We start from the raw sequence: 16036 nt of genomic DNA, 5'->3' as shown, positions 1-16036 counted from the left end.
CCTCATTTTTTAACCATTTTTGGGTGGCGCGTGCTGATTCCTATTGGAATGTCCAAGGTCTGCGGCCAAAATGTTTGCGTGCCCAAGGCTTAAATACACTCTCCAGAATATTTTCGCGATAATATTCGGCATTTATTCTGATGCCACGGTCGATTAATACGGGCGGAGAGCGACCATCAGCTGTTATGGCGGCCTACACCATCACCGTGGCCGGCGCTAGAGTTCTGGCGGCCAACCGAAGGTGCACATTTTCAGCTGACCTCTTTTGCAAGTAAACACGATGATTTTGTTTGTTTACAAACTGCTGGACAATGAATGTTTTCTCATGGGAGAAAAACAAATTCGGCAGTTCACCACTTTCGGCCAAGCGAAGCAACTGAGTCTATTTTCTTTCTGTTGCAGTGTAAGTTCTTGCACTTTTTGGAATTTCAATGACTTTACCCCGAGCTCATTTTTCAATATTTGCCGAATAGAATATTGCGAAATGTTCAGCTCACGAGCCATTTTTCGGCCACTGTGACGCGGGTTTTGATCAAGTCGCTTTATTACTTTTCGAACCATTTCTGCTGATGTTGCTGTTTTCTTCCGTTCACGGTAACGAGCGATGGTACGAGACACAAAAGATTTATTCACATTTTTATGCTGGAGTGCTCTAACGATAGCCACTTGGGGTTTTCCAGCCAAATATAAAGAAATCACACTATCACGCTTAAATTCCATAACAAATAATTTTTTTTTCTGAAAAATTCTCCCCAATATGCTTTTGTACGCTTGTAACCAAAATAAAGAGTTGTCACTGGAATAATTTTAATAGCTGCCTGACCAATTTGACCTGCAATACTTTAAACATCGCTGACTTTAATTGTTGTCTGATTGCCCAAAAGTATCATTTTCAAAAATAAATTATTTCTGTAATGTTATTTTCATTAAACATTAGTTTTTCAACTGTTTTTAAAAAATTGCAGTAAACGAATCCCACAAAAAAAATGCTTAACAGCGCCATCTAGTAAAGCTACCATAACAACACTCATTGACTACTTTATTTGACAACTGCAATTCTGCCAAATGAGTGTGGTGTTGCCAACTCCTTTTATTGTTACAATACCATTTAGCAGGCATATAGAACAGCTGTTTTCCTTCTCCTTGTTGTGTTTTGTTTATCAACGACGGCGACGTCGACCACGACAAACGAGCGAATTGTTAAATATTTTTGATGTCGTGTTAATTTTTTTTATTTCGCTTTTGTCTCTCGTCTTATTCGCATTGTTTTTCCTGATAACGCAAAGTTTATTTTTTCTTATTTTACTCTTTGCAAATGGGCAAATAATTTAATAGACACTCTCGCTCTCAGTTAAACTCTCTGGCCGAATTGTACTTAAAAAAACAATAGGAAACAAACAAAATAACAACAAATAAAAATGTTTAACAATTGTACGTGGCGGTATAAATGAATTAACATGAAAATCTCTGTGAAATGAAAAGCAAATTATTGCTGTAAATAAAATATTTTGAAAATTAAGCCAAAATAAAAGCATTGATAATAGAAATTTAATTTATGACGGGCAGTTGCTACAGTGTCTGTGTGTGTTGTGTTTTTTTTTTACTGTGCCGGTTTGACATACTCTCTCCTACTGTCCCTCTCTCTCTCATTGCAATGCATTGACATGCATTGATGTCTCTGATTTGTCGTGCCGTAAATTATTACTTTCTGTTTAGCAAATAAAATAACAAAAAACTAAACTGAACAAAAATTACATTAAAAACTAAAAACTGCATTGTTTTCTACATTTTATTTTATTTTTTCCTAAAACGAAATACGACTTGTGAAATCATCAAAATGTCATCGTTTGTGCCGATTAGTCTGTGGCAAAACTGCAACTGCCAATTGCAACGACAAACAACATCATGTCTGTGTGGACAACAGCAACTTCATCGGGTTTAGTAGAAAGTGGTGGTAGCAGCAATCGAGCAACAAATCCCTCCAATGAAGGGCACAAGCCCCAAGCGCAACAAAAACATTTAGTTAAATCTTCAATATTAACTCAACCTCCCGGCAGCAGTTTGCCAAACATTTTAAGTTTTAGCCACTCAACGCAGCAGGCAACAGGTGGTAGCAACCAACATTCCAATCAGAACTCTTTGCACATCGGTGTCATTGGCGCTGTGGGTGTAGCGTCTTCGATAATAGCGCATAGCAGCTTTCACAATAGCAATAACAACAACAGCAACGCCAATAATAATACCAACAATAGCAACAGTACCAACAGTCTGAACGGAGGTGGTACCGGCGGCGGCGGCCATAATACTTATCAGCGACAAAGTCTTTCGCAATCCCAAATACTTAGCTATTCACCACCGAATCCAAACAAGGTAAGTAAACATGTTTGTTCGATGTTTTTTATGTTTAATTTGCTTTTTTTAATTTTATTGCTGAGGTAATGCGTTCGGTGGAAGCGTTGTATGTATTTTAGACTCCTACCAAAGAAAACAAGTAAAAGTGATAACCGCGAATCAATTTTTTTACAAGAAACACACACTGGAATGTTATAAAAGAATATCGCTGCTATTCCAGCTCTAGATATCAATAACCTACTTTTTGTTGTGAATTAGCAAACACTAGACTACGTAAAACTTGCATAGAATATGTATTTGTGACATTGAAAATCTGAAATTAAGCTCAAATTGACATTCAACACGAGTTCACCTTTGAAGATATTTTGTAGATGGAAGAACTTACGGAACTCGTACTGATAGAAGACATTCGAGATTGTGAGTTTTGCATAAATAGAATATTTAAAAAATGCATGATATGCTGTAGGTCTTTCAGGTCATGGGTTCTACCATGCAAACCTACTTCTGTAGAGCAAATACCTATAAAAAGAATATTCTCTACAGATTTTTTTAAGATCTATTAATTGTATATGTTCCGGTAGAGTTCACATATTTGTATATAATCTTAAAAGCACTAACAGAAATTTTATTGTACTCTATGTATAGAAGATTTGTCAAAAATGTGTTATATTTTTCAAAAACTTAATAGATTCCCATAAAGACTTTTTTAATATCTTCTACTTAGAGAAAATCTCGGTACCTTCTGTGCTTAGACAAGGTATTTTGTTTACAAAAGACCCCTTGAATATCTTCTATTTATAAACGTTTCCAAAAAGCTTTGTGTTAAGACTTGTAGAAGGTATTCAATGCTTAGAAGGTCTATATAGAATGGTTTTTGTCTTCAGAGGACCTATTATTTTCCTGCAAAAGTATTTTCAGAATCCACAAAACAATTTCATATTTGTATGAAAAAGAATTTATAGAGGTTGCTAGTCGGAAATAGCATCAAATTTTAGAATAAGTTTAGATTTGTTCGAACTAGTCACCTTTGGCACGAATTATGGCCTTCAAACGGCCAATGAAACCGTCACACGCTGCCCGAATGTTGCTCTGTGGTATTTTGGCCCATTCCCGGCAAAGCGCTTGCTTGAGGTGGTCGACACTTTGGTACCTTGTGCCAACCTTGCTCTCCAAAATACTCCAGACACTAAAGTCCAACGGATTGGTATCCGGAGATTTTGGTGGCCATTGTGTGCTGGAAATGAAGCGAGGACCTCATTTTGTAACCATTCTTGGGTGGCGCGTGCTGAGTGCGATGGTGCTGAGTCCTGTTTGAATGTCCAAGGTCTGCGGCCAAAATGTTTGTGTGTCCAAGGCTTAAATACGCCCTCCAAAATATTTTCGGGATAATATTCGGCATTTATTCAGCGGAGAGCGACCATCGGCTGTTATGGCGGCCCACACCATCACCATGACCGGCGCTTGTGTTCTGGTGGCCAACCGAAGGTGCACATTTTCAGCTGACCTCTTTGGCAAGTAAACACGATCATTTTGTTTGTTTACAAACTGCTGGACAACTAATGTTTTCTGATCTGAGAAAACAAAATTCGGCAGTTCACCACTTTCGGCCAAGCTAAGCAACTCTTTAGCTCTTTTGAGTCTATTTTCTTTCCATTGCGGTGTAAATTCCTGCACTTTTTGGAATTTCAATGGCTTTACCCCGAGCTCATTTTTCAATATTTGCCGAATGGAGTGTTGCGATATTCAGCTTACGAGCCATTTTTCGGCCACTTCGACGCGGTTTTCGACTTCCACTTCCTTGACGTCGGGCTACGCTACCAGTATCACGGTAACGAGCGATGGTACGAAACACAAAAGATTTATTCACATTCAATGCTGGAGTGCTCTAACGATAGCCACTTGCGATTTCCAGCAAAGTATAAAGAAATCACACTATCACGCTTTAATTCCATGACGAATAACTTTTTATCCCGAAAATTCTCAGCAAAATGCTTTTGGCTTTAAAAGACCTTTTTAAGATAGAAGACTCACTTGGGAGACCATAGATGTTTAAAATTTTTCTGAGCATGTGATCTATGAATAGATTTTTTTAAAGGTCTTCATCTATGAAAAGACTCTTTTTACAGGTCTTCTGTGCACCAAGGACTTTCTTCTTCTCGGGGGCTTTTATGGACCTTTTGTAGAATACATTTCTTTCCAGCGATGGACGAATTTATATAGATCTACAGTCCGATTTTTCTGCAGACCTACTATAAATCTTTTTTATTCAAAAAAATAGAGAGATGGCCGTCCATCTACTTCGCTGAAGTTTTATTATCGTCACCAATATATTTTCACCATTTCGTTTCAGTTCGAAAAATCCAAATAATTTTTTTTCCAAAATTAGTTATAGAACTAAACAAATTCTATTCGTCTAACATATTACTGTATCCCAACAATTCTATTAGTCATGCAATGAAATTTGAAAATTTAAAAACCAGATTTCTTCATTCGATGCTAAAAAAAGCACAACAAAGCCCAGGTAACAGTCGCAATCATTTAGCACCTCACGATTTTATGTATTTTACCAGCAGCGACAGAAGAAGAAGAGGCACTCAATTCAGCAAATTGGTATGTTTTTCAAAGTCAAGGTTTTTTTTGCGAGCTGTCGATGCTCTCTCTCGGTGATCGATATTTTCGTCATTGCTATTCCCATAGCTACTCGTCACAATGAAGCAATGAAATGAATGCATCGTTAAGATCTTGGCTAAAGCTATTCACAGCAGAATGAAAACGGCTCTTGTCTGACTATGTGTGTTTGTTTTTTTGATCTGAAATACACATTTGTTGTTGTTGTTGCTACGATGAAAAACATTTTTCCCTTGATATTCAAGTTGAACAGCATTTAAAAGTGATGTTTCTTATGATCTGAAATTTTTAATAACTGAATGCGAACAGTGGGAGATTGAATATATGTATGGTTTGTATTCTGTTTTTCAAGTTTTAATAACAGAAATAAATGGTAACAAAATAATTGCCCCCGTTGAATTAAGATTGAGCTGAAAAAACCAAAGGAAGCTTTTACCGTAGGCAAAGATAGCTCGAGTCTCTGTCAGATAAAACAGTGCCTGAATAGACAAAGTACAATTTCTTCTCTTAAACCCACCTGATCCTAATACTCGTGAATTTACTGCATATTTTATATATTTTATACATATATATTTTCATTTACTTCTAAAATATTTAAAATTTTTTAAATTGCAGAACTATGCCAAGATTTTTTTATAATCTTTTCATTTATTCTATTTTAATCAGTTTGTTCATAAAAAATCTACATTTCTACCTACTTATTTCGTTCATTCCCTTGAGAACTTCTATAAATATTTTTGAGTGTCTGTTTGTTTTGCATTTCTTAACAATTTTTTAGTTATGTTAGCCAATTTTTCTTTTTTATTTGCATTTTTATTAATTGAACATAGTGAAAGTTTTACACAAGAAGCAAGCACCATTTTTGTTTTTTTTTTTTTTTTTTTTTGCAATTCTGCTTATTTAAATCGATAGTGGGTTTAATTCTTCTACTTGTTTGTACAAATGTTTATTACCATTTTTGTTTTGCTACTACTTGCCATTACATTCGTGTCTTTGTGAACGTCACATGAAAGTGTAGCCAGTTCCCCCGCACATGTTTGACAATGACGTTGACTGCGACGTCAATGTTATTGGCGTTATTGTGTTAAGAGTAAGAGACTCTCTTTGAGCTGTAATTGCAAGAGAATCAATTAATGTCATGCAATTACTCAGTAATTGTAATCGATAATTGTCGATATGATCTGTCTCTTGAACGTCAATAAACAAATACACAATGAGAGCGTTTGGCGTTCCATAACAGAATAATAGAAGAAAATATTTAATTTTTTTCTTGTTTTGACTTATTACTAAAATACTTATAAGCTAAATAAATAATAATAATATAAATGGGATAAAAGTTTTCGAAGAATAGTCTCTAGTTTCTTAATGAGCGTATGAAAGGCTGATTTGATGATTTAATGTCTGTAAAGAAGAAGTATTAAATGGTATTGTCTGTATAAAAGGCTATTTCGGGAGTCTTTTATTTGTAGAATATATCTTAAGAAGCATTTTATCTTAAAAAACTCTTGATTACCTCGGAATCTAAACTCAGAGACCATCTACTCTGAATATAATTAGTTTTGATTAGTTATATTTTATCTAAAGACGACCACATTGATTGGTTTTCAGCTAATATTAAATCTTGAATCTGGTAAAAAAGCGGACTGATGAAAGTGGATTTTTCAAGCATTTCCTAGCCTTTGTTTTTTGGACTTTAATTTTTTTGTGGACCAAAAATCGTTTTTATTTAAAAAAAGGAGATTTTTAAGAGATTTTTAAATAATTTCATGGACATCCGTCCATCCGAGTAGTGGATTTTCTGAACGTATTTTTTTTACCCTCCTCCATAATATGGAGGGTATATTCAGTTTGTCCTTCCGTTTGTAACACCTCTAAATATACATTTTAGATCCAAAAAGTATATATATTCTTGATCAGCATAAAATTCTATGTCGATTTAGCAATGTCCGTCCGTCTGTGGAAAACACTCTATCTTCCAAACAAAATGATGAAATAGGTTGATAAAATGTTACTCAAATGTATATTATGTCTGCAGGACTTTTGGTATTGAAAATGGGCCATGTAGGTCCACGTTTTGGTATAGTCCTGGTATTTCGATGATTTTAGCGACCAATTCACCGGAATTGTTTCAAATTTGGTATTTGAAGTTCGTAATGGACACTACAGCCTATGACAGACCAAATGTCTGTGCAGGTCCACATTTTGGCTACATTCGGTATTTTTAAGATTTTAACGGAATTTTTTTATCTTTTTTTTGAAAATTGCCAATTCGTTCGATTCAAAGTTCGGTCCAATCGAACTTACAGCTTTTTACTTTTTTATGTTTTATGGACTTTTTTTTTTAAATATTTTTAAGAACTTTCCACATTTTCGAATAATTTCAGATATTATTCCCAAATCTTCGAATTTTATAAGAAAAATTTTCAAGTTCCTCCTCGCAATTTCTTAAAATTCCGCCATGTTTTTTTAATTGTTTAAGAACATTTCATGGATTTTGGTTTTAGTTCTGAAAAATTCCTAGGCTTTTTAGGATATCTTGGCCAAAATTAGTGTTTTTTTTAAATAATTTTTCAGGGTATTCTTAAAAAGATATCGCGGGCTGTTTTGTAGGACATCCTAGTCAACAAATTTTTTCAATACATTTTTAACTTTTTTAAAGATTTCCTGGCCAGAATCGAGGTTTTCTAAATGTTTTTCAAGGGCTTCTTTCCTAGGACCATTGATTTTCTAAAATATTTCCCGCCTATGTAAATCGAGGATTTTTCAGGACTTTCCAGATTTTTATATTCAAGGTCTTCCTGGACAAAAATCGTGGACCCTCTTAAAACATATGGCACATTTTTTAGGTTTTGCACTGAAATTTTTAATTTTTAAAACTGGAATAAATAGAACCTCCTGTCAAAAATTCAAGGACATTATTTCAAAAGTTCATAGATATTATAAAACAGGTGTATGTTTGGAAAATTCTATTCTACAGAAGGATACTTTCAAAGCCTTCTGACCAATTTTGTAGCCATTATATTCCTGAAATGGTGTTCAAACTGAGTGATGCTTTTATCTACAGAAGGTCATTTTACTTTTTTTTTCAATTCACACCAAATTTTAAAAACTTAATTTCATATCACCCCAATGCCGCTTCCCTTTTTCAAACAGCTGTAGTTGTGTTTTTTTTTAGTTTCATCAAGCGTTTCACCTTAACTTTGAACGATAATACAGCAACGACGTTGACAGATGACAAGAGCAAAGAATACGGCTACTAAGGCTGGGGCAATGAGACGGGGAAACGTATAGCTGCTGGCAGGTATTGCAGACTATTGACTGACTGGCTACTGGCTGATGAAAGAAGGTGGCAAAAGTAAACAAAAAATTAAACGCCATGAAACAGTTTCAGCAACACCGGCAAAGCAATCGCATCCGCTAAGACGAAAACATAGACAACAGCTGTGTGGCGGGACTGTTGTAGTTCTTATTTTCCTCTCGTGGCGGGGTTATCATCAGCACCATCGGTGGCCAAAAACTGAGCCAATTATTTTTTTTTTTTTTTTGTGTTTAACTGAGAAAATATTATATTTCACCAAATAAGAAAAGAAAAAATACGAATGAAAAGTATGAATTGAAATGATTTTGAAGTGTTTTTTTTTGTTTTGTTTTTGAAAAAAAAAAAAAAAATAACGCCTTGCTTAACCTTGTCAGCAGCCAGCCCCCTTTTCCGTTTTATAAAGCTTTGAAAAAAAAGAAAATTTCCCAAAGGAAATTATTTTTGAAATGTAAATCGCCCATCACCACCGCTGATCGTTCCCAGTGTCTATGAATGATTGCTGGGCCTGGGAAGAATTGATTGTTCCTCACATCATCAAGCCATGAATGGCAGTGCGAGAACCAAACAAACACAGCGAAATAAAAATATCTCAATGAAATGGTTGAATGATTTGAAATTGAATTGGAATCAGTTTTTTTTTCTTTTTATTTTAATTGATTGTAAAAGTGGCAAATGTCATGATCCGGTGCCACCTTGTGACCATACTTGACCAGAGAGATTGGAGGGAGTTCATAATTTGTTTTCGTTATTATTTCTTTTGGGGTATTCCATTCACACAGTCCCCGACAAAGGTAATTGGTTGGTGTAAAGAGTGCTGCGACGTAATAGAATTACATATTTTAGAGGGAAGAGACTATCTGCACTGTGTGTGGAATCGATGAATGAAATTGGATTTTTTTTAAAAAAAAGTATTAAAAAAACTGGAGTTGGATTCTATGCATAGAAGGAAATTTGAGTCGTTATTTAGCCACAGAAGGCAGATTTCAATTATGTTGTCTTACATAAATATAAGATCAATCGCAGGTTTCTAAATTTCCACTAAAAGTCACTTGAGATAAATGAGTCACTTTAATAAATAATAAGACCTACTGGAATTTACCACGGGACGAGGAAAAATCAATAAATAATTCTATAGAGGACTGCTTCATTATTTTTATACCCTTCACCATTCATAGTATGGAGGGTAAAACGAATTCACCCGTCTGTTGTAATCACGCTAGAGTCAAAACGAATGAAGATAGGAAGCTAAAATTTTATACCGAACTGTCTTTTATCTGCAGGCAGGTCAAGTTTGAAGATGGGCTATATCGGACCACGATATCGTATAGCCTCCATATAACGATACCCCCATATTCGATATTTTGACGATTTTCGGGACATTATTCACCGAAGTTGTAACAATTTTCGTATTTAGAATTCGTAATGGATACTACAGCATATGACAATTGGGTGTGTAGGCCCACGCCTCCGTATAGCCTCCATATAACGGTACCTGCCAATATTCTGTATTTTGATGATTTTAGCGACATTATTCACCGGAGTTGTTTCAAATTTCGTATTTGAAGTTCCTAATAGGTACTACAGACTCTGACAGAAAATGTCTATGCAGGTCCAGGTTTCCCTATAGCCCCCAAATATTTTTTCAATGGAATTGTCTAAAAATCCATACTAGAAGCTCTTGCTAAGCCCTTTACCCCCTGGAAGAGAAATGTCTATATAGCTCCACGATATCGTATATCCCACATAGAACGGTACCCCCCGATATTGATTATTTTGATGACTTAAGCGACACTACTCACCGGAGTTGTTTCAAATTTCGTATTAAGAATTCGTAATGGGTACTACAGCCTATGAAAAAAATTGCGTATGCAGGCCCACATTTTCGTATAGCCCCCATGTATCGGTGCCTCCTAATATTCGGTATTTTGATGACTTAAGCGATACTACTCACCGGAGTTGTTTAAAATTTCGTATTTAGAATTCGTAATGGGTTCTACAGCCTATGACAGAAAAGTGTATATGCAGGCCCAAGTCTTCGTATAGATCCCATATGTCAGTATCCTCCAATATTCGGTATTTTGACGACTTTAGGTACAATATTCAATATAACTGTACCTCCCTACATTCGGTATTTTGATGATTTAAGGTACATTATTCACCGGATTTTTTCAAGTTTCGTGTTTGAATATTGCACGTCCAGTCCACGTCTTCGTATAGACCCCAATATAACGGCTATATTTGATATTTTTAAGATTTTAGCAAAATTTTTAACGGCTTTTATTTGTTTTTTCTTTTTTGGAAATTTCCAAATTAGTTACAAATGTTGGAGGGTATTTATATTTGGGCCCGGCCGAACTTACTATTTTTTACTTGTCTCATAATTAATACTTGCCGGACTCCAAACCTATAAGAGCCAAGTTGCTTAGGGAGTGGGAGTAACATTCGCTCAAAATCGAACAGATTGTAATTTTTGTTGAATACTTTCTTCTCCAACTTGCGGTTGCTAAAATGTGAGTAAACTCTTACACTATTTCGAGCATTCCGACTCTCACTCTTATTTTTTAAATAGGATATCTTTGAGAGCACTTAAGTTTACTTTGGTTCTTATTTGAGCACCACTCAAGTGGAACTTTTGTCTCTCTTTTCAAGTTACCGATTCAGTTTCCAAACACTGTACATCTCTTAACATAAACCCCCTTTCCGCCATATTTCGCCCATTAACATTCATTTGCATTCTCTGGCAATGAATGAAAATTTATTGGAACGAAATTGAAATTTAATTGTGTGAATTCGTTAGCAATGGCAAGCAACGAAGGAATGACGGCAGTTCTGATCGAGCACAATATCCGATGGAATTCTCTCAATGTTCAACAAATGTTCTATTGTTGTTGTGTCTCTCTACGTTTCTACTAAAGAATTATTTGTAGTTTTTAGGAATTGTTTTTTATACCCTACACCACATAGTGGTAAGAGTATTATGTCTTTGTGCATTAGTTTGTAACATGGAGAAAGGAGCCCCTATATATATCTTCAACGGTTTACGGGTTAACTGTGCACTAAATGGTCAATATTTGTCCAAATTACCTGAATTTTGGCACATCCCACCGAATTCAGTCTAGAGGTAAGTCCACCAAATTTGGTGAAAATCGGTTCAGATATGGCTAAATCTCCCATATATATGTTTCATCCGATTTGGTGTTTAAGTCCCTCACATCCGTAATATGCACCCCACAATAATGATATTTGGTACCAGATATCAGATGCAGCCCAGAAATACCTTTGCCAAATTGTATCAAGATCGGTTCAGATTTGGATAAAGCTCCCATATATATCTTCAACCTATTTCGGGTTAATTGTTAGCCTAATGGCCAATATCAGTCAAAATGACCTGAATTTTGGTACATCCGACCAAATTCAGTCTAAAAGAAAGTGTATCACATTTGGAGAAAATCGGTTAAGATATAGCTATAGCTCCCATATATGAATGTTTCATCCGACTTGGTTTTTAAGACCCTCACATTTGTAATATGCACCCCACAAGAATCAAGAATGATATTAGGTACCAGATATCAGATACAGCCCAGAAATACCTCTGCCAACTTGTATCAAGATCGGTTCAGATTTGGATATAGCTCCAATATATATATATATATATTCAAACGATTTCGGGTTAATTGTGCAAATAATGGCTAATATCAGTCAAAATGACCTGAATTTTGGCACATCCGACCGAATTCAGTCTGGAAACAAGCACGTAATATTTGATGAAAATCGTTTCTGATATAGTTTAGCTCCCATATACATATATGTTTCGTCCGATTTTGTCTCCGTTAAATTTAGGGAAAATCGATTCAGAATTGTATATGCCTCCCATGTAGTAGTTTCCTCTGAAACCAAATTATAACTGCTCTAAAGCCCAATGTTGAGAGACGGTATGATCTACTTCAAATAAATTATTTTGTTACGGGATCTCTACTAAATTTGCATTGTGGAGTAGGGTATCATATAGTCGGCCCACACGACTTTTTTTTTTTAATATTTCACATTTTTTTGAGAAAAATAAAACAAAACAAAAAAGATTGAATTGTGGGAGGGTTAGTAATGTAAGGAAATGTTTAACAATTGCATTAACATACACTGGGAAAATGAATATGGGAACTTTTGATATTTAAAAATGTTATTTAATTACTTTTAATTTCAGTGGAGAGATATTAAAATGTTTTCTACAAAACAGAAATAAACGATTTTCATAAAAAGTTACACAAAAAATATTTTATTGTTTTCGAACAGTGCATTGAAATATTTAACAATTATATTAAAATTTATGGGGAAAATGCTTATGGGAAATGTATGTAAGAAAGATATTTATGCATTTTTTTAAACTCGAATAAATATTAAAAAATGGTTCTACAAATGTTTTACATTATTTTTCTCCCAGTGTAGTTTTTTCATGTTTCCCATCGCCAACTAAAATACCACCGCCTAGTTATTATTCATCGAATGGGTAGCTCTTTTTTTTTTTTTTTTTTTTTTGATTCAAACTATGTATGTTCTTCCGCCTTTTATTTGTCTCTAATTAGTTCTTTTCCCCGTTTTGATGTCTGGCACCTCTCTCTCTCTCGCTCACCTAATTGATTGATTTCATCAAAGTGAAAACACGAAAAATTTGACAAGTGTGGGTTTTCGGTGCCTGTTGTGTCACCGCCGGTCTAAAGATTGAAAACTGTCGCATTTTTTATCGATATATCATGGCGTGCATGCAATTATTTCATTCTTAATCACAAATAGCATATAGTCGCCCCCACCTGTTCCCCCGCCTTCGATAAGAAAACAAGTAAAAAAATTTAAAATACCTTGTAATCGATCATACGTTGGGCGCCACAAAAAAGTAAACAATGTTTTCAATGGTGTTTATTTTCATATATAAGGTATCTTATGGGATGACTTTTAGGATCGATTTTATATTGAATTGAGATTTTTATAGGGTTTTCTTTTCAAAGAAGTGGTGTGAATTATTTTCTAGTGGTATAGTTTCCATAAAAGACGTGTGAAATTTTCCTATCAAAGGTCGAGCTCTGAGAAAGAGCTATAAGCACAAGTGGAGAAAGATGAAAATGTTTATAAGTGCGGTTGTAAGATTTAGAAGGTTTTCCAAAAGAAATTTAAGTTTTATGTAATTCTTTGGTTTCTATTGAGCTTACGATCTCGTCACTTAGTTTAAAAAGTGTTTTATCATAGGAGAATATCCCAGACGAAAAAACAAGATAACTGATGAGGATTCGTGGCTCTTTCCGAAACCTAGGTATTCCCTACCTTACCTCATGGTAAACATTACCATTGTTCTCCACTAATAAACATATCTTGCTTTTATAAAACAACAACAATGGGATTAAGCCTCGCCATTTTGCAACAACTAAATACTATGGTATCCCGAACAAGCAAGCCAACGATGTTCCATACAGAAGATCTTTACAATCCAAATTCAATGTCTTAAACCTCATAAAGGTCTCCTAAATATGATCAAGTGTTTTCTTCTGAACATTTAAGACCTCAAGAAGTTTTTCTTTCTTATACCTTCTAAAAATTATTGAACTTTCTTTATTAATACAAATCCTTTAAACGTCCTCTGTTTAGAGGGGATTTTTGAAGAGCTTTTAATAAGGAAATCACGTAAAAGTTCAGATTTTCTCGTTTTGACTCGCGAGTGAAAGTTCTCGAAGAGTAATAGTTTTCTTTAAGTTTACTCTCCATTTATATGTTATTTTATGAGAGTGTTTGCGTCTTACTCCTATTTTAAAAATGAGAGTAGCTGTCGAAATACTCAAAATAGACCAAGAGTTTACTCTATGAACGAAATCGAGTGGATTTTTTATACCCTCAGTCATATGGTATCTACTCTCTATATATTATTTGATTCGGCCAAAGCGTGCCTCATCGAAATAACGGGTTTAGACTCAAAGTCTCTTCGGGTATTTGGAGCTGTCTGTCCTACATCGTAATATTATTATCAAACTTAGACCGAGTTCGGAGATGGGCAATATCGGGACACTCCCGATTAACTGCACAGGAAAAGAAAGGATAATCTAATTTTGCAAATCCTAATATTTTCATCAGTGCTACGTCAGGTGTGAAAATGGACAATATCGGTTCACTCCATGAAGTACCTCCCCCACAAAGGGTCAAAATTTTGAATAATTATAACTCTTATAAAATGTCCGATTGCCTTCAACTTACATACGTCAAAAATTTTATATCAACCTAAGGACTTATGTGAAGATGGAATATTTCGACAAACGCCAAATTAACATCCGATTCCATTCAAACTTGACAAATCTCAATATTTCTATTAACACAAGATATGTCATAAAGATGGAAGAGATCGGACCATTCCTTCAGGTACCTCCCCCACATAGGGAAGCGAAATAAGCATCCAACTCTCTTCAAATTTCACACATACAAACATTTTTAATAAACACAAGAAATATTGTGAAGATCTTATATATATGCGAACCGCTTCTGGTACCTCATCCAGAAAGGGTCCACTCCTTCTGGTACCTAATGCAAAAAAGGTATTCATTTTCAAAAAAACAAAAAATATTTAACTGCACAGAAAGAGAAAGGATAATCCGATGTTGGTCCAAGTTTGCAAATCCTAATATTTGCATCCGTGCTAGGTCAGGTGCGAAAATGTGTCAACATTTTGAATAATTATAACTCTTATAAAATGTGACGTAAGCATCCGATTGTCTCAAATTGCACACATCACAATATTTTTATTACCCAAGGGTAGTGTGAAGATATAATATATCGGTCCACTCCTTTTGGTACCTACCCCACAAAGGGTCAACATTTTGAATATCCGTGAAGCTCATAAAACACGAAATTAACATCCGACTCCATTCGGACTTGGCACATCTCAATATGTCTATCGATTTAAGATCTGTTATAAAGATGGTAGAGATCGGAATATTTTTTCTGCTACCTCCCCCACATAGAGAAGCGAAATAAGCACCCAACTCTCTTCAAATTTCACACAAACAAACATTTTTAATAAACACAACTTGACCTCTGGAAATCTTATTTTCATAAAGGCCTCTGGGAGTTTCTCCTTCAACAAGAAAAAAACCTATTGAGAGTTATTTTATTCAAAGAAGTCATTTGGAATTTTTTCAATTGACGGCAGTACTCTTCAAGGCCAATTATGTATGGAAGACCTGTGGAAAGTCCTCGGAGTGATCTCCTAGCTACCAAAGACCTGCAAAAGATATGATAGCCACAGAATATAAACCCTTTTAAATATCATCTGTGGCTAAGATACCGGTTGGAGGTCCTCTTAGGTTGCAAGACTTTTTTTTATAGTTCGTTCAATGTAGAAGACATCTAGAAGACCCATTTTCTAAGGTACAGATATATGTAAAATGCCTCTTACATTACAAAGTTGAGCAAGTAAAAAAGCTGTAAGTTCGGCCGGACCGAACTTTGTATACCCTCCACCATATGGTACAAATTTGGTAATTTTCAAAAAATAAAATCCGTTAAAAATCTACGGTCCTAATAGACGGCTTACCGAATGTAAGCCGTCTATTAGGACCGTAGACCTTCATAGGCAACTTTTGTCATAAACTATTAAATATTCAAATGCGAAACTTGAAAAAATATGTTTATAATGTAGCTAAAATCATCAAAATACCGAATATAGGGAAGTACAATGGGGGTTATAAAACGTGAACCTGCACA

This window comes from Musca domestica, unplaced genomic scaffold (genome assembly GCF_030504385.1).
Source record: "Musca domestica strain aabys unplaced genomic scaffold, Musca_domestica.polishedcontigs.V.1.1 8, whole genome shotgun sequence".
NCBI classification, from domain to species: Eukaryota; Metazoa; Arthropoda; class Insecta; order Diptera; family Muscidae; genus Musca; species Musca domestica.
The sequence above is the reverse complement of the archived record's forward strand: the minus strand, read 5'-3'. Positions refer to the sequence as shown.